General features: G+C 30.5%; 1 long non-coding RNA gene across 1 annotated transcript; it reads right to left on the minus strand.

The window, feature by feature from the left end:
- Positions 1–7,682: 7,682 nt before the first annotated feature.
- LOC139436529 (uncharacterized) lies at positions 7,683–16,563 on the minus strand. Its single transcript, XR_011645817.1, has 2 exons — positions 11,795–16,563; positions 7,683–8,951 (listed from the first exon to the last, which is right to left on the minus strand). It is a non-coding gene; the product is annotated as an uncharacterized lncRNA (long non-coding RNA).
- Between the last annotated feature and the right edge of the window lie 2,859 nt (positions 16,564–19,422).

The raw sequence follows: 19,422 nt of genomic DNA on the forward strand, positions 1-19,422 counted from the left end.
GGATATTCAAGCGGTTCCGCCCACACCTCCAGCGGCAGCTGCAGCTCTGACCATTCCAGAAGAGACCTGGAGTTGCGCCCTTCTCGCGCGTGTGCACGACAGGATCAATATTTAAAAAGCTCTTCTTGTGGTGGAATTTCCAAAAGAAGTAATGATAGGGAACTATAACTTTTTATCCTGGCTTAGTGCAATTATCTATTCTTTTGTATGTTTCTCTACCCATAACACTAATGTGTCGAAAGTAATTACAGTCAATTTTATCTTTTTAAAATACACATTGTCTGCTAGTATTCCATTGATGCTTGACGGATGAGTATTAACCCAATATGACAAGACTCATTCATTCACTCGGTTATTCCAAATGAAAAATAAAAGATTCGGCAACTATGTTCAAGGGTCCATGAAAATTAGTCAAGATTTAACAAGAGCAACTGTCAGTTGTCAAGACATGATCAATTTAACGTCCCTAGTTACTTCATGGCACACTGACCTCAATAAGCTGAATTTGAAGGCCTGCATGCTTTTAGCATTACGAGTAAAGGGTAAACGTCGAACATATCTTAGAGATGCATTATGCTGTTTCTGAAAGAGGTCAAGCTAGCAGTCACCTGACTTTTCACGTATATGGTTTATTGCTTTACGTAGATTGCTGCCATTTGGTGGCTGTCTTCTCATTTTCAGAAGACATTTCACTCTCTGCCGCATTTTCTTTACTTTGTGGTCTTCAAACAGTGCTTTTTCAAAAACACAGTTATTCTTGCGTGTCAGTAAAATCTGTCTGCGATTTTCACTTCAGAGGCATAAATATTCTGCCTCAAATCAGGCTGCAAAAAGCTCATATAAGAATTCTCCAAATTTTTCATATTATAAAAACAATAACATTTCATGTTATTATTAATTAGAAATCCATTAATGGTCCAGCTCAGTTACTAAGGAGGGCTGCCTATTCATGACTTGACTTTCCATTTGATAGTAAAGATGTCCAAAAAAATGTTAATGCTCCCAGACTAGAAATGTTCAGGGCCATGATGTACTATTAAGGAGTGATGAGGTAGAGGCTTGTTTTAATGAATGCTTAATAATATATCCTACATTTAAAAATTAAATCAATTTTTGAAAATCACTCCCAGGAATACAGTATTCTCTACATTTATATGTATTAGTATGAGAAGAAAAAAAATCACAGATTGTTCAGTGTGTGTTAAAAAAGATGAAGGTAGCTACTGCAGGTTTCTACATTGTCCTAATAAAATCTGCATAAAATGTTATAGCCATGTCTTTTTGAGGATGACAGAGTATCTTCAAGGGTACAAGTCCTTAAATATATCATTTGGCTCACTTGATTACAAATGATTTTTTTTTTAAAGACTTGGCATTGTAATTACTAAATGAAAAGCACAGGCAATTTTAACTTTATATACATATAATTTTATATATTACTGTTAATAATAAATTGGATTAAAATTTAATTTCCTAAGGCATAAGGAAGTGGCTATGGCTGAAATGATTGAGCTCCTGCTACAACATGGGAGGTCCTGGGTTCTGTACCTGGTGCCTCCTGGAGAAGACAAGCAAGACAGCAAGCTGGTGTGACAGGTAGGTGCAGCAAGCTGATGCAATAAGGAGACACAGAGAGGAAAGAAAATGAGAGATAGAACACAGAGGGAGCTGAGGTGGTTCAAGCAGTTGAGAACCTCTATCCCATTTAAGATGTCCTGTGTTTGGTTCCCAGTGTCTCCTAAAGAGAAGATGAGGAGACATAGAGAGCACATAACAAATGGACACAGAGAGCAGACAGCAAGTGCAAAACAATGAGAGAGGGGATAAATAAATAAATATATAACAAAAAAATGTAATGTACATAATAGTGAATTAGTTAAGAAATGCAGAAAATAGTGAAATGCTTTTAAAATGGGTCATTTAACCTGTGGTTGGCACTAGGGTAGGTGTATACTCAGGAGACCTGAATCTCTGGACTATCCATGTCACAACCAGTCCCTGAGCCTCAGCAGACTTGCAACTCCTACCCTCTGGTTTATTGGACTTATCCGAGCCAGCTAATAGGGAGGTGAAGGTGGTCAGCCACCACACCAGGGAGTCAAGAGTGCCTAGAACTGCAAGCGGAGAATTGCATCCATCATCCATGTGGAATCTAAGCCCCCTCTCAATATAGAGATAGAGAGGATATAACCATCCCAGGGTCCACAGGATGGAGGAATAGAGTATGGATTAGAGTGGACTTACTGATATTCTACTATGGAACTATTGTGATTAGTAATGGAAGAAATTGTGGCATTGATGTGGAGAAGGTGGCCACAGTAGCAGCTGAGGGAGGGAGAGGGAAGAAGAGATATGATGTGGGGGTATTTTCAGGACTTGGAGTTGGCCAGGGCGGTAATACAGGAACAGACGCTGGACATTGTATGTCCTGCTATGGCCCACTGGGTGGACTGGGGGAGGGCGTAAACAACATTATAAACCATTATCCATGTGGTGCAGCAGTGCTCCAAAATGTATTCACCAAATGCAGTGAAAATGCCATGCTGATGAAAGAGGTTGTTGATGTGGGAGGAGTGGGGTGAGGGGGGGTGGGGGTACATGGGGACCTCTTATATTTTTTTAATGTTAACATTTTTAAAAAATAAATAAATAAAGAGAGGAGAAAAAAAGAGAAATAGCTGAAAAAAAATAAAATGGGTCATTTAATAAAATTGTTATACCTAAGTCCATTTTTGAAGTTGAGTTTTTCCTAAGAAAAATTATAAGAACACATTTTCATACTGTTAACAGATTATCTGATCTACAATGTCCCTTAATTAATTATTCCACTGTGTGAATATTAGAAAAGAGCCACATGTAATAAGGTTAAAAAAGAAAAAAATCCACTCAAAAACCTAATTTTAAATCACCAGGAACATATTTCCAATTAGAATACAGATTATTTCCTACCTCTTTCTCCAAAAGTAAAGTCAATGGGGACTTCTCCAATTCTAAGGAAGTGATTATGCCTCTCAAGGATGCAGAAGGAATTGTAAGTAGTTAAGTTTTAGTGACTATTGAGGACTGTAGATGAAAATCATGGAGATAAATATTCAGCTACTGGGCTAACTAGGAATGGACCAACAGCTACAGGTAGTAGAGAATTAAACAAGACTCCTAAAAACATCTCAGTCCAACTAATGTTTGCCCACTTCCTTTCCTTTTACTAATGCCACTTCTTCCTTTTTCCCTTGCCACTATACTTTGCTTCTCAGACTTCTTTTCTCAAAAACTGACCAAGTAATATAGTACAGCTACAACTACACAGGCATTTCCTCCACCCAAAAGAAATTCGTGGTTTAGTTATTTACTTACTTATGTATTTTTTTTACTGTTGGTAATGTTAGGGTAAGAGGGATAGGATAAAATGTTTACCTTTCTTCTTCACCTGCCAGTCTCTGTTTTTATATATTGACACGGAATAGAAAAAATAATACAAAAAGCAAGGTACACATGCCCATACCCTCATACAAAGTAATTTCCTAGTGCACAAACTAAAAGTAAACAGGCAAAGAGAACCTGTCTGTATGTCAGGGGTAGCTTTCAAGGAATAGCATCATAGAAACCAGGCCTGGAGCTTTGCACTCATAATCAGGGCACTTGCTGTGAATTGTGAATGAAGAAATGGAGTAGGCAAAAGCAGACTTGTTGGGCTGGTGAAAACAAGGGTGGGAAAAAGGAAGAAGGAATTGGTGGCTTCTCATCCAACACTTTCTGTTCGTTCTCCTTTTCTTTAAGTTCACTTTGCCGCCAATGCCTACTCCTTGTACCAGCCCAAGTAGTCTATGAAAGAGGAGGCAGTTAGTTAAAAGAGAACCCCAGACAGTATCTTGAAAATGGAGAGTGAGGGGAAGAGGAAATTTCAAGCAATAGAAAAATGCTTGGCTTCAGGAGACACTGAACTGTGGTGACTTTTCTTAGATGGCCATTCCAAAGTAAGATCTTTGAGTGAGTCAGATTTTGAAAACTGTCAAAATATATGGTCTTAAGTAATTCGTATTAGTATTGTTTTAAAATTTTATTATCTAAATGAGTAGCCATTTAAAATCCAAATAACTAATTCTAATTTAAGGGTTAGGGGAATATTATAACAGAAAGGGATCTAGGGGGAAAAAGACACAAAATTTGCACAATGGATAATGAAACATTCATTGGTGCATAACATATTTTATATTATTCCTCAACTATTATCTCAGACTTCAGGAATACTAAAAGCAATTGAAGAAAATGAAGGGTAAAATTTCCCAATTTTGAAAATTTAAGTTTTACATACACCCAAACATGTATAAAACATAGCCTAATTTTTAAAATGCGTGATTCCAGAAAACAATCATTCCATTAGTTAACTCAGCAAGTACTTTCAGATGGTCATGTAAATCTTATAATAAAAAAAATGATTTTCTAAATTGTGCAAAATATCTAAAAAAAAGTCAAAATCAAAATTGTTCTGGGAAAGTAGGGCACTTGAATTCAAAACAGAAAAAGAAGAAACCCTATATTTTTTACATTGCCTCGTTATCCACACTAGCATAATATATCTAAAAGTAAAACAAACATTATCAGGAGTACTCTGGATACTTCAATAATTTGAGCATTTCTCCTTTTAGAGAAGCAGTAGAGTTAATGAGAAACTTGCAAATAGACAAACATTCCAAGGAAGAATGTCAAAAATAATCTTGCTGTGATACACTTGAAATAAGAATCAAAAAAGACAATACAAATAGAAAAGGGAGACTAATTCGTAATAAGAGATCAATATTTCATGTTGCTTTGTATGTAAAAAAAATTGTTTGTCTTTATCTCAATTAAATTGTACTGGTTTTAGATTTTTTTGTAAAAAGGATAAAAAAAGACAGATTTAAAAAAAAAAAAACTCTATGTAAGGAGCCCCTACACTGGTTTTATTTGCTCACTCAAAATATTACTAACTTTTTCTGAACCAGTTTCATCTTTTGAAATATTGGTGTATTTAACAATGAATTCTGAAGGTAACTGGGTATTGCTAACATCTTGTTTACTGTTCCCATAACAGATGGCAAACATATATGTTGCTGATGAGATATAACTTACAACTGAAATATTAGTAAGTATCACTCCATCCTGAGAACATGATCGATGGAGATTGGAGCTCCCAAGTTTACTTGGCATAATTTTCTGATGGTGATTGATGGGATGAAAGGATTGCTAAAAGATTGTGCTGCTCCTTCCTTCCAACTTTTAAAACATTTGTGTATAGCTTATATTGAAAATGTTCATGATTGCTTAAAAATTTTTTTAATTAAAAAAACAAGCAGAAAGTAAAGGAGAAAAACAACTCTTCCCACAAAACTTATATAATGCACACATGCACACACATAAGCATAAAAAGCATGCTAACCGAAGGAGGCATGATTTGCTTCTTCAGTTCTCTTATAATTACAGATCAAAAAATAACTTTGTTATACCAGGTTAAAGTTACTGGTCATGCAAATTCCTCTTTTTTTGGCTATCCATTGGATTATTTCATAAAGAATAATAGCATTGAAACATTGAAAATTTAATGGGTACTTAATACTTTTATCATACATAGTTGGATTATCTCATAGGAAAGGTATTTAATGCCCTGAGTTTGAGTTTTATTTTTTTTTAAACCACAATCACAAAACTAGAGAAATATCTGTGGTTAAGAGCACTCTTAAAAATGATAAGCACATGGGAGCAGATGTGGGTCAAGCAGTAGAGTACCTGTCTCCCTCATGGGAGGTCCCACCTTCGGCTTCAGGTGTCTCTTAAAGAAAAAACAAATAGATAACAGGCAAGGAGCTGATAAGGAGCAAAAAAAAAGTAAACAATGAGCAGACAATAGCAAAAACAACCGACAAACAGATGAGGGAACCATCTCGGGGTGGGAAGGGGGAAGGATAAGCACAAAATCTGTTTTATTGATGAAAGAATCAAGAGAATCATATTAATATTAAAGAATTATGTTTTTACATTAGAAGGCATTTACATTTGAATCAAAGGGAAATTTTAAAAATAAAGAATTACATGTTGCCTTGCGTTAAATTACGTTCAGTGAGGTTCGGAGACAGAGCAAGATTCAGGCAAGAGTTTAGTAGGCCTAGTTTTGTTGTCAGGGTAGGGAGTGACTTTCTGAGGACGGCCTTGTGGTTGGGGGAGAGAATGTTCTGCGGTTTGGGCAGGGGTGTGAAAAGAGCAGGGGCCTGAACCAAGAATTCTGCTTTTGGACACAAAGCTTGAACTCACGGTCAAGTAAATTCAATCCAACAATTAGAACATAGCTTTCAAGGAATTTAGTAATATTCAAAGAAGTAAAACTAACTTAGAGAATTCAGTGTACCACTAAATAGCTTATAACGGAGAGTATAATACTAACGTATATTTTCTAAGTTTAGATAAAGTATATACACGTAATCGTTATATTATCCAATCAGTGCAAATAAGCTGTGCATTTTAGCCAGTTAAACTGATGATTATTTTCAAATCAGATTTAGTTTGCACATATATAAAAACTAGTAACTGCCTTAATACTGTTTTTCTATTAATACCCTACATGAAAAAATGTGGCAAATTCAGTTTAAGGGAACGTTTTAAAAACAACCATTGATACACAATAATAGCAACATAAATAATTAGATATAGTGTTTAAGATGTATCAGGCTTTTTAAAATGTTATGTTTAAATCTTCCCCTAATTAAATTTTCCCAATATAGAGAATATAAACCACACAAAAAAGGATGAGTAGTTCTCTTAGGGTCCTACATTTTCTACGTGTTTGGCAGGCTTGTTCTTACCAATAAGATGAGTGGACGAATATGCATGATTACCATCTCTGACGCTGATCTAGGTTTCCTGTCCTTCATCTCCCAACATTGTTGTCACGTAATGTGGGGTACTAAAGCTGGAAATCCTTTTTGACCTCCGAGGCACCTTCAACATAACATCATCTCATGAAGAAGAAGGTCATAACACATTCATACTTCAACAAGAATAAATTGAACCTCAGGTTAAAAGGAGATCAAAACAGACATCAAAAGGGTTTATCTGTCTATGGTTTATCTACATAAAACAGGTGTCCTAGATTTATTCCAAGAAAACACAGCAAATCTCTAAAAGTATGGACAACTAGAACATATAAATATGAAAAAATTTCAAAACTGAAAGAAATGTGAGAAAACAATTTAAAGATTGAGTAAAATATACAGGGATAGATAGTTTCACTGAATTGAACATTGTCAACATGCACAAAGATCTATAATCACCATAAAATACCTTTGATTTCCATGAATGGACATTTGCAAAGCCTTGTGCTCTTTTTGATTTTGTTTACAATTTTACCTGGGTCACTGCATTATAACAGACTTATCAGACAAAAATGCAATTTCATATGCAGTGTATTAAAGGAATAGGATACACGATACAGAGGTAGACATTTTAAAGATTCATGAATCTCATGCAATTATAGCAATAAGACCATACTAATAAATCATGAAATGTAGTCTAACCATAATGTATAAATATGAATCAAGTTCATGTTAAAGAAACTAATTATTCAGGTGAATAACTCATTTCAAAGAAACATTTGCATCAAAATTTTGTATCTATTGGGAAATAAAAAAATAATAATGGGGAAAAAGAAAGCCTTTAAACTCCAAATCTTAATTTATTGTGCCATTTCAGTCATAAAACAATAATACTACACAATATAAGAGAAACAATTTACATAATAGAGCAAATGATTTGAAGCTTAATGGTGGTATTTTGTTCTCATATTTCTAAGGACATTAGCTTAAAAAGAAATACACATTTTTGTATTATTCCATATTTTTTACTTTAGTATATATGATACTATTTCCTGTTACCAAAACAAGATTACAATTCAGTTTTGTGTTGTTTTTATTGAACCAGTAATAAGTATACAGCATATAAAAATGTTTGGGGACAGACTACTCACCCAGTAAGAAAGTTTGCATTTCACTTAGAATTAGAAGCTATGTTTCTATGCATATACAATGTTAAGGGACAGCCATTTATTTACGAAGAAAACCTGCATTTTTATGAGGAATGACTTGAGGTTTTGCTTGTTATGTTTTGTTTAATGGAGAACAAGCAAATACGACAAACATTCATAAATTGAATAATGTTCGATATTCACAAACATTGAGACAGTAAAAATAATTCACATGTAACTATGCTACTTAAATTTTAAGAAAATTAATTCAATTTTGTTCTGATTAATTTATTCACTACATGTTAACAAATTAAAAATATTTAAAAATTGAATGTATTTTCTGCTTTTGTGACTTCATGGAATCAGGTTTATATAAAAGGTAAAATTAAGTTATTTGAACTGTTATCACAATTAAAATGCTAGTCTATAAGTTTGCAAATGAATATAAAATGCACAGAAATGCATTTAAAGTTCATGACTGAATAAACATTTGACATTAAGAATGATTTTTTTTTTTAATTTTAGGTAGATTTCCTTTATAGCACCCTTAGTTTCATTGCAACAGTTCAAGATGACAAGATCTACGTAGGGTTTCATTTACAGAATGACTTCTAAAGGGGAAAATAGCAGTAGCAACAAATGATTCATTTGAAGACAATCAGATCAAAGAGAATTTTGTTCAAAACCTGTAATATTTCAACATATGAATCTGATAACATTATTGTAAGAGATAATCATGTAGTGGTATTAAGAATTGTTTTTAAATCATTTATCCAAAATTCTTATGGATTATCATATTTATTTATATTTATTTATTTACTACTTGATAGATATAAAATTCAGAAAATATTAAAACTAATATTGGGTTTATTTCTTTTAAAGTTGTCTTAGTGTGATCTGAATCACAATCTTGGTTTCTTTTGCTTCTGTGTAGCCCCACTCCATCTGCACAGGAAATTTCCTATTTTACAGAAAGAGAAAGATTTTCAAATTGAGGTAAGTTTTTATTAGCAGCAAATGTTATATACAGGGAGCAAAACTAAAGCAAACACTATGATCCAATAGCAATATTTAAATTTTGTCATATCTGTGGCCCACTGTGTACATAAATATTTACTATTTTTTCTCTTATGCTACTATGATGTATTATTTTCAAAAGGGTTAACTTTGGCATGTAGTTCAGATACTAGCACTAGCTAAAACAAGTATGAAAACCATACTACTAATGAAATTATCATGCAAAACACCTAGAGAGCATGCTGTTTAGAATTTGTCACATAAACAGATTTTTAAGTAATATAAAACATTGTTTTTAAGTAAAAATTGCTTCTTTCCTTTAAGTCATTTTTGTCTTCTTTCCCTGGAACTGTACATAAATTTTTCTTAAGTATTATTATTCACATTACATATAATAGACTAACTTTTAGTATAATTTTATTTTTAAAATAGTTCCAATTAGAAATTTAAGCATGTAAGCTTTGGTGAAATATCTATAAATTACTTAACTTTGATATAAATATTCAATTTCTGAAAATATGCATGTGGTTTATTTTATTGTTATTTTACAAAAATATGCATAATAAATGATGTGATACATGACCATGTGATTTTTATCAATATAAAACTTTTAAATTCTCAATTACTTGTGTAGATGTTATGTCATTTTTTCCATTTAAAGAAACATAAATGTAATTCAAACTAATACAGTGTTTAAATTATTCATATGAATATCCACATTCCCATTTAAAAGGACAGGTAAACAGAAATCTGCATGTAAGTTTTGCTTATAGAATCACGTTTCAAATTTTTAAGCGATTCACATTATTGGAAAACTATTCCTTTCTCTCTTTAAAAGTATTTACTATGCACTAGCATAAAATGGCTCTACTATCCAATATTATAATATATTTTATATTTCTAATTTATGAAATGCTTTGCAAATTAGATGGAATAACTTTAGTTTAAATGTTACTTGTATGCACACAGAAATAGCTAAATCAATTTTATTTATGCATGTCAATTATTTTTTATTTTAAATATCAAAGAGTAGTCTCATGTCCAAATAATAAGTAGAAATTCAAATTGAGAAAATGTTATAATGAACATTAATAACAGTAAGGTGATACAATATTAAGAAATTAGAGAAAATAAAGGGGAGTTTCTCACACGTAAAAACCCAGCTTTCATTTTTATTGTATTAGGTATTTTGAAAAGATACTTCTTTGTCTCTTATTCTTCATGATTCTATATAAAACGAGTATTCTCTAAATGCAATGGTTTTCATGTTTATCATCAAATTTCTATGGAAATATTTTGATAGAATTAATATATCTTGTGAAACATTTATTATAGCTTAAAATGTACAAATGTATATTTTACATAAAAAAATACAATATCAGCATACCTTAATGCATTAATTAACATTACATATTGAATATGTAATTAGTTCTTATTTTAGAAAGAAACTTATAAGAGTTTGTTTTTAAAAATCTAAGTATTTAAAATAAAAAATAGTTCTGTAGAAGTAGCTCAGTAATTTTAACATGGGTCGTAAGAGTGGGTTTGGAAGACTAGTGGATATTTTTGAACTTTGTAGAACAGTAAATTTTGAATAATATAGATTTTTGAAATATAATGTTGAGGATTGAAAGCCGTAGCTATGAAATCAATCATTTTCTTATATTAAATTAATAAACTTTCCAAAATATTAGAAGTGAGACAAGAAATAAATCCCTCAAATTCAAGTGTTTTTCAAGGTTAAAATCAATTAGGGTTTGGATGGAAAGAAATAAGACTATATATTTTGGTAACCAAACACTTTAAAAGACTTAAAATTATGTTGTCCGGGATTCATAATTGAAATTGTAATGACACTCTACAGTTAGCCTTTTGTTCTCTGACTCTAACCTTAACAAAGTATGTAAATTACATATTAATAATGATCTATTTCATTGCAGCTCAAATATGAAGACAGGTAAAATATTTCAGAATAAAATTTCCCTAATTATAATTGATTAAAAAAAGCTTAGAAAAACATGTTAATACATACCCCAAAATTTATTGCATACTATAGTTACATCACTCTATGACTAAATGCAATAAATATCTCAAAATACAATATTAAAACTTTCCCACTGAAAAATACTTGCAGTCAGCCTCAGGGAAAAATCTGTCCCATATGTATACAACTACCCTGAAGAATGTGTTATTCCCTCTGGATCACTTTTGCCTGGAGGTAAGATTCTCATTAAAAAGATGAACTCATTTTCTCAATCCCAGGGTAAGACACGCAGTGTTCCAAAAGCCTTGTAAATAGATAAACACCTCACCAGGCTTAAAAACACCGGAAGCGTATCTTTTGAAAATGTCAGAGAATTTCACTAATATCCCCATTAAGCCTACCTTAGAACTTGAAAAGAGTAAGTGCAGAACAGCAACCATGACTTTTCTTAATTATTTGAAAAATTTAGCCAATTATACCACCTGAGAAAAATTAATCATTAAAATTAAAAATTGGGATATGGATATGGCCAAGTGCCCCCATTTTATCTTCATTTTCCTTATTAGAACATTTTAGAAAAGTGGACTGAAAATGGAGCTAATGGAAAATATTTTTTGTTTTGATTTAAAATAAGGGGGAGTGGATATAGCTCAGGATGTTGAGTGCCTGCTTCCCATGTACTAGGTCCCAGGTTCAATCCCCAGTACCTCCTAAAAGAAAATTTATATATATGCAAAATTCAATAAGAACACCTAACAGTTTTTTTTAACATACATTTGCATGCCAAGGTACTAAACACTCACCTAATATGTTTATTGATAGTTCAGCCATCCTTGCTGTTTATGCCAAGTTAGGTGGTGATGTGATGGACCACTCAGGAAGTGTATGGTATTCACTGAATTCACTTTACTCTGTAGGCATCTATAAATATATATTTGTTAATTCATTAGGTGAGTACCTACTAAGTGCCAGGCACAGTTCTAGGATCTGATGATAGAAACAACCATTATCTCAACTATATGTTTTTCCAACTGCACATTTATTTAGATGATTTTTTGCAAGATAATTAAAAGAAATAATACTATAAAAGTAATTCTAGACTTACTCTATTGCATGGAACAGAAACATAATATTTATATCGAACAAATCAAATGTTACAAGATGAAATACACTAAGACATTTTTTATTAGTTTAAGTGTCAGCTTGCTATACTTACAATATCTTTCAAGATATAAGTTTTAATACACCTGGGTTTCTGTTCATTAATAGAGAGGGTAATGATTTAATTATATTAATAATATATTTTGTCACTGCTATCATTTTAATTCTAGCCATTAGAACTCTCCAGTTACAACAATCTATAGAGATTCCTTTACACATTAGTGGAGGAAATCAGCATGTCACTGAGACTTGTATGTCAGAGTAGTAACAACAATTAAAAATATTGAGAGTGAAAAAGAATTCATTTTTGGTTGTCTATATTTATACCAAAGCAGATAAAAGGAAATTACATCTATCCATATTATTAATTTTTATGTAGGAGAGCAGTTCTAAGTCTAGCTTATTCAACTGTTGAATGAGGTATCACATATTTATTGTACCTTTTCTAATGAACTGTACAAAAAAAATTTAAACACCAGGCCAACAATTCTTAAGTACTATATATGGTACAGATTATTGAAAAAATTTTTTTCTCCTATTTATTATGGAATCTTAGGTAATAATAGCGATGTCCAGGATTGTTTGAGTTAAAACCAAAATAATGGAAAGTACCTGACATTTAATTTCAGAATATATTAAATGCAAACAAAATAAGGAAATATAAGGAAAAAATCCAATTACCATCTAGTTTAAAAATAACACTGTTTTTCGAGAAATACTTATTAAATATTTTTAAAGTATACTAAAATTAAGTGTTTTCATTTCAATGAGTAAGAATATGCAATAAAGTCAATGAAACTATACTAGTAAGTTATTTCATTTTATAAGAAGCTGTGCCTTTAAATTTACTATCAGGAGCTACAAATTACCTATTTTAAAAATGTAGATATAGAAATTGAAAAAATACATTTTAAACTAGTATTAATTTACAAATATTGTAAATACATATGTGGTGTATGTATGTATACATAGTGAAAGAATGACTGAGAGAAATGTTTTCATCTGAAAGACATAATCACCCATCTTTCATTGGTGCATAGTATAGAAGGCAAATATAATTAATTACATTTTGCTTAATTTAGAAAGAATTACACTTGACATAGACCCAGTAGAGAACAAAGTTCTTTAAGCTTATCAGAGAAAAAAGCACAATGTAATTTTGCGAACTGAAAATAAGGCAGAGATGCAAAGAACACTGCCAGAAGGCACAGTATCAATCTTACAGAAATGGGAACATAATTCTGAATTCTAGAATCACTATTATTCAGTTGTGTGTGTGTGTGTGTGTGTATTTGCCTTTGGCTACCACTTGGTATAAATAACAGCAAATAATTTGCAACTATTATTCTATTATTTCAGGCTCATGACATTTCACTTTTAATGAGGCACAAAGTTAAAACTACAAGCTTGCCAAACCAAATTCATGGTAAGAACAAAAATCCAGCTAATTTATATATATATATATAAAGCAGAGTTAATTCACATTTTATCTGAAAAATGTAAGAAAGAATCTATGTAAATTTCTTTACATACAATGCCAGTTGTTAATCTCTGAAAAACAAAAAGAAAAAAAATTAGAAGAAAACAGATAGATTTGGAGGAATCTCATTACATTGGGAATTTCATTACATTATCTCTCACTTCCTCTAGGTTATTCATCAGTTGACAAATAACTTATTATTAATGTTATCAGCCAATACCAAAGTTCATATTTTCTTTGCTCATTGTTTTGTCTAAACTCACTGAAAAACATAGTCCCGTTTTATTTATTTATTTATTTGTGGTCATGAATCTGAGGAGCAGAATTTTCCAAGTTCTATCTTATATCCTATAAATGATTCTCATACTCTTCAATGTCTGGCATTATTTTTTATTGAAATGGCCTTTGGCATCGATTTCAAAAAGAATAAGAGTTAGACATTTTGAGAATAGCTTCTGATGAAAGGTGCAATTTTAATTTTCCTTCTGTACTTACATACTTCCTAAATTAATCCTGCACCTTTCCTTATGAAGATGCCTACCAGAGTCAGTGCAGTTTACAACATCACGTAAGTTAGTGTTGAAGAATATTTTTTGCTCAGCGTCACCCCAGATCATGACAAATTGTTAATTTTAACACTTACACTTAAATTTCTAACAGAGAATTCATGCAAAAGTAAACAGTGGTAAACCAGTTCACATTTTGTGATTTTGTTCCCATATTCAATTTGATTTATTAATAATATAAAACTACATTCTACCCCATACATTTTATAGAAAACACTGTTAAACTCTGAGTTCCTAGAGAACAGTCTTTGAAAACCCATGATTAGGATACACACATTTTAATATTGAATGAACAAATTTTAGTTAAATATTCATGCAAAATCAAATGCCTTCATGGTCTAGCAGGAAATATTATATGAAGATACTAGGTTAATACGATATATATGGAGCTCATCCTGCCAAAAGGGATTCAAATATTTTTTTTAAAAGGAAATCCAACTCTCTGTTTAAATAAAATACAGATTTTCAGGAATTGGCAATCACTTGTGAGCACTGGTTTAAGCACAGGGCAGTGACTTTCTGGAAACTATACTAGCCACCATGTTAATCAAAGTGCATCATTTTAAATGCATTAGTATTCATAGAAATTTTCACCAGTATATTGTAGATGCATAATAAAGATGATTATAATGTGTGACAAATCCATAATGTAAATATAAATTCCACTTGTTCACATTCACATTGTCATGTTTTCATAGCACTTGAATAGTTATATTAGGAAGTGAGGTGATCATGCTTTTAACATAAATATATGAAGATAGATGTCATAAATTTGCCTCAGTGTTTCTTAGAATTCAAGTAAATGAATTGGAGAAATATGCTAATTTATTTTTCTCTATAATTTTTGGGGAGAAAACTGATTTAGTCATGAGAATAGAACATAGCAGAGACCATTTTCAATATGTATAAGCTTGGACACAGCTGTTAAATGAAAAGTATAAGTCAAATCAATAATGGGACAAGAAGATGACTGAATTGCATGCTATTCTAAAAATAGGTAAAAATTCTTAAACGAAGACACAATTGGTTATGAACTTAAAAGTCAAAAGAGAATATAAGCCCTATACAATTAGCAATATTACAAAATGTAGACACTTATACAAGGATTATTTGGAAACAGTTTTCTGTAGAAACATTTTGTTAACTTTGGAGAAATATTTTAAATTTGTTATTTGTGTACTAAATATTTTTAAAAATTTTTCTTGTTAAAGTTTCTAAAGAGATTCTTAATTTTCACTTAAGAATTGTGGGTTTAATCAGAAAAGGATGACAAAAAATCATTATACTAGCTTACTGTGTTTAAATGACAGTTTGATGAATTATTTTGAGTATTCCCTGCCAAATAGGAATAATTTTTTAATCTGACTGCTCACATTTGATGGCATTTTATATGAATAATGCCATTCATTTGCTTTAAAATGTGAGGGATAAATACAAATTTGAGGGGTACTATTGAATGAAACAAAATTTAATTTAAATTTTAACAATTGCTAGTTCATAATATAATATTTTAATATCTGGTACTTAAATATCAAACAATAAGTATGAATAGGAAAAATATTATGTGAATTAATATATTTCAAGCGGACATTAGCAGGATCAGAGTTCAGTAGTATACAGAAAATTCTTTATTTTAAATTTTTATTTGGAAGTAGAGATTTCAGTAGATATTAAAACCCAATACTTAAATAAATTATGATGGCTCTTGGTTTTCCATTATTATAATGATTTTTAGAAGTGAATCACACTTTTGACTTTGGACTTAAATACAGCAAAAATTCTTTGTAATGTTATAAAGCATGATTTTTCTGTGGCTAATTTATGTGCATGTAATATTAAAAATAAATATATTTATTGGTCATTGTTAAATTTTGAATATCAATTTTATACTTATTATCTAAAATTTTAGTTTACATGACCCTGATGAATCTTGCTTCTACAAAACATGCTGTCCAAAATCTCAATTATATTATCTTACAATGAACTTTGGTAGTAATTTAACATGGGGTCACTTCCATACTGTATGTTTTATTTAAATCGGTATATACTTACTTACAAATTGAAAATATATAGAGTAATTTTGGCTTCATATATCCAATATTAAGTTTTGCTTTAAATGAGCTATACAATACATTTCTTAAAGAATATGTTAGAATTAGGAAAACTAAAATTTATCGCCTGTGGTAGAAATCAATTTGTAAGAAATTCTAAAATATGCATAGTTCAGAACATTAAAAAGTTAACAGAATTTTGCTATTAGTATATTTATAGGTCTATATTATTACTAAATATTGAAATACAAACAACATTGAATTGATATTATATTGTGATATGTTGAAAATATTCCTTAAAACATGACCTCCAAACAAGGATTTCCAAAGAATACCAAGATATTAATAAGCCTTCAAGATAAAATCATAATTACATTTATGCAAGTGTTGAATTAAAAGTAAAAATAAACCCAACTCACTCTTGAAAATTGTAGATCATGAAGTCCATTTTAGAAACACATGTGAGTATTTTAACGTATACATGTATATTCTATAGCAGAAATATATGGTATTCCCTTCTTCCATGGTCACTAATAATATACCTAATTAAAAACTAATTGGAAGATTTCCATTCAGCCTATTTCTATGGATAATACTTTCCTTCTATATAGCAACTTTCATAATATCTAATAAAAATGTATCTGATCTACTTAGCATAGTGCAATTTAGCATTACATTTTATTCTGACAGTAAACAGAAAATGAAAGTGCCAAATTATTTAAATTTGCATTACGTCAATTTTCTATAAAATATTTATTTATATTTCAATTTTATAAGAAATACTCTAGATCATTCAAAGAAAATTTAGATTAATTTTTTAAATGGGTTCAAAAGCCATTCATTTTATAATACTGGTATAATTATCATTATAAATATTTGACCTATGTCTTGTAAGCCAAATGTTTTGCTGAAAATAAGGGAAGAAAAAATGTTATATTATTGTCATAGAGATTGTACTTCATCAAATTATTTTCTCCCTTCTCCCCCAGTGTGTCCTTCCTCAAGCACAGAACAAGAAAGTATCCTTGAAATACTTTAAAAATTTAAATATAAGGACTCTGAATTAAAATGAATTTGTAAATGATCTTTGTGATAAGGCATTTATTTGGTATGCCATATGCTGTTATGTGTACACATGGAAATACATACGAATATATATACAAAGACATTAAACACAGTTAAAATAAAAATAATTATAAAAATGCTTTGAAGTTAAAAAAATCTACCCAAAACCTGTCAGATGCAATATTAATGGATATATGATTCCTTTTGATGAAGATGTTAGATAATTATTTCTAGGCCCATGACTAATCTCTATACAACTACTGAATTTTATTGTTACTATATTTGTATTTTCATAATAGTGGAAAGCTTCAAGAAGTTTGAGGAACTATATCTAAATTAAATAGTTAATTTGATAACTTTACCACTTTGACATTTTATTCCCTTGAATATCAATTAATTAAATGTTCCTAGCTTCTAGTGTTTAAATTGTCCTTTCAATTTCCAGGTTTTCTTCTTTCTTCGTGTAAACATTTACTTTTAAAAATACGTCATGCTAAACATTTTGCCATTCCGGCAAATATATTAATATGAGGCTTATCTGAAAATTGCAACAACCGCATATTTCCCAGTGAATTGCAAGCATATTTGTGCTTTGCTTTATTTTCATTTACTTGGAGTTGTGTAACTTTGGGAACAATCTTTTGAGCTCTTGACAATAAGTAGCCAGTTTTTGGTATTTTAAACAAGGACTGAACTATTCTCACTCTTTCCATTACCCACTGAAAAATAATGAAGAGAAAGGATAGAGAGAAGGAAAGAGGGAGGGCGGAGACATAAATAAATGGGAACTAAGTCAGAGAAAAAAAAAAAACAATATAAAGAAGGGAAAAAACAGACAATTTGAAGGATTTGTTGACAGCATAGTAACAAGATTAAAATTAATGATATGGGGCAATAAAGTGCAATCTTATATCAATTTCTTAGGTTATACCCTTTTCTATGTTAGCTGTGATTTTTTCCATTACACATTAGTTGATTTTCCTATTAGGGTTGAGGAAACAGTGCTTATGGATAGACTGGGTACCTAGGAAATTTGCCAAATTTTCTACTTCACATAAGTAAAGGTGATCATTTTGCTTAAACTAAATATGATTCAGGTATGATTTTTATGCTACCGTTGATTAACTCATAACTTAAATAAATAGTTTTAGATCTAAATGATTTTGTAAATTAGCATACAAATTACCTGCATTTACATAGAATATATTTACTTTTCTCTGAGTTAATTTAAGTATTTACATTGTAATCATATATAGATAAAATAGGATTTTGTAACACTCTCATGGAAATAGATTTGTATGGAATTATGTAATATATGAAATAGAGCAAGCACAATGAGTTAGCTTAGTTTGCATCCAAATTTTAATTGACGCCTGAAAGATTACATATTGCTGTTCTCCAAAATTCTATGGAGAGAATTTGCAGGGTTCCTTAATCCAATCATATACTACTGAGTTCTCCATTCTAATTACTCAGTAAACAATCTAAATTACCAAAAATGAACCTTCACAAAACTCAGAAACTTGTGTGCTGTTTACCAATTATAATGTATTGGCAGGAAAACATGGATAACAAGAAAATATTCATTCTTAAGTCTATACAGTTTTAGCATTCTGGCACATCAAAATTTTATGTTTATTTAGAGCTAGGGTTTACTTTTGCCCCCTTATAAGAAAATTTAAGTTTAAAATTAGAAGTAACCTAGTCCATTAATCATGCAATTGATATTTTCCAGATTTAAAAAATGTTGTTTACTTAGAAATTTAGATATGAATGAGCCACCTTAAAAGAGTACATGTGCAAAGATTTTATGAAATAGTTATGGCCTAAAAATATTATTATTCTATAAATCCTTGAAAAATACATCGACAAATTTTCTTTGGAAGCTAATTATATTTTTCAAAAGTTTTAATTTCGTGTAATTCTTATATCTTAGTTTTTCAGCATGAATTAAGAAATAAAGCTGTTACATGGGTGATTCCACTTTGTATTAATATTTATAATTATATAACACTTATATATATATATATACATACACACACAATAATGTGAGGAAGTGATTTTGACATTTTTTAAAAAGAAAACCCACTGTGAAAAAAATATTAATA

This window comes from Dasypus novemcinctus, chromosome 15 (assembly GCF_030445035.2).
Source record: "Dasypus novemcinctus isolate mDasNov1 chromosome 15, mDasNov1.1.hap2, whole genome shotgun sequence".
Lineage (NCBI taxonomy): Eukaryota > Metazoa > Chordata > Mammalia > Cingulata > Dasypodidae > Dasypus > Dasypus novemcinctus.